We start from the raw sequence: 1637 nt of genomic DNA on the forward strand, positions 1-1637 counted from the left end.
AAAAAAAAAAAAAAAAGAAATTGAAGGCTGGAGGTGTAACTGACTCATAGAGCCCTTGCCTAGCATGTATGAGGCCCCAGAACTAGTCCCCCATTGGAAGGGGGCTGGGTTTTGAAAGTCACATAGCTCTCAGGACCACAGCAGGTTCTACATACTCCCAACTAATAATGTAATCTGACAGCATTTATAGGAACTAAGAGGTGAGGCACAGAAACAACCCAATTGGCTACATCTTAGTCAACCAACCATGACCTATTTATTTGGTTGTGGCCTAATTATTAGTGAATTGACCACAGGGTTGTCTGCAAGTAGACAAGTTTAGTCAATCTAATTATATTGGACACTGATTTAGTCTGTTGCTGCTTAGTACAGGTACCCATGGCAAATTTATGGCCAAATTCATGGCCCACTATTGTGATGTTGAGCATGGTGCTTCACTTACAGCAACTGCTCAATTTTTTCTTTCAAGTAAATAAATTAATAAGATAAGGGCCAGCCAGATTCAGCCAACTGAAGCACCTGTGTAGGCAGATGCATGGACCAGGATTTGATCCCTGGCATGTTGTGCCAGCCCCACCCTGGGGTGTACTGGGCGTGGTGGTGCATACCTGTAATCCCAGCTCTTGGGAGGCTAAAAACAGGAGAATCACTGGAAGTCTGATCTGTGTAGTGAGACCCTGTAGACCCTGTGCTAAATACATAAAAAGTAAAATGAAATAAAAATTAATAAGATAATACTAGGTCATATTACAAGATTTAGAAGCCTTTAGTGAATAGGAAGACACACTGTATTCTTAGATGGGAAAGGCAGTATGAAATCCTCATTTTCCTACTAATTATAAGTATGGTTTAATTTCAGTGAAAATTATAGGAGTTTTTCTTTTCAAGGAAGATAGCAATTGATTAAACGCATATCTAGGGCAATAAGGAAAATAAACAGAGGTATAAGCTCAGAGGACAGGCTTATTCCAGGACAGATAGTCCCAGAGTGGGACTGCTCTGGCACTGGAGACCGGGCCAGCTGCTATTGTGCAGGCTATAGGGATTTAAGGGCTGTAAGCATAAGGGAGGGGAAGGTTGGTAAAGGAGTTGTGGTTACTTGTGAAGGACAAGGCTTGAGAACACATAGGGAACTTGTAAGGCAATGGGAGTTATGGATTGCAGCTATGGTAACTGGGCCTAATCAACCCATGATTACACATGTCTAGCAGGTACACAAGTATAACGTGTGTGTGTGTGTGTGTGTGTGTGTGTATGCGTGCGTGTACGTGTGATTAATGTGATCTCTGATCACCTCAAAATGGCAGTGGCCAGATTCCCTCAGAGATCATAAAATTGAAGATTAGACATGTTGTAAAACCGTTATTAACCAGTGGTAGGGAGGGACCAGGGGTGTGCGTATTTGGTGATTCCATGTGGGTTTGGTGTCTTCTGCTGGGGGATACCTCTGTGGGGCAGGCAGATAACCTGCTTATCCAACACTTCACAGAAGTTTGGAGGAGGCCTGTAAATAGCAGAAACATGGGGGTGTGGCATGTGACTTGGCAAGAGCTGTGGGGACTGCAGGGGGCTAGCTGCTGCTCTTGTTTTTCCCCTGGGGACATGGTTTGCACTCAGTGGCCAGGTTCTGAGACTCA

The 1637-nt window shown here is 43.9% G+C and overlaps 1 protein-coding gene across 4 annotated transcripts in view; it reads left to right on the forward strand.

The window, feature by feature from the left end:
* Positions 1 to 1637, forward strand: part of Atp8a2 (ATPase phospholipid transporting 8A2) — a 726716-nt gene that overhangs the window by 254270 nt on the left and 470809 nt on the right. The gene's annotated exons all lie outside the window — the stretch shown is intronic.

This window comes from Octodon degus, unplaced genomic scaffold, assembly GCF_000260255.1.
Source record: "Octodon degus isolate 3935 unplaced genomic scaffold, OctDeg1.0 scaffold00038, whole genome shotgun sequence".
NCBI lineage: Eukaryota > Metazoa > Chordata > Mammalia > Rodentia > Octodontidae > Octodon > Octodon degus.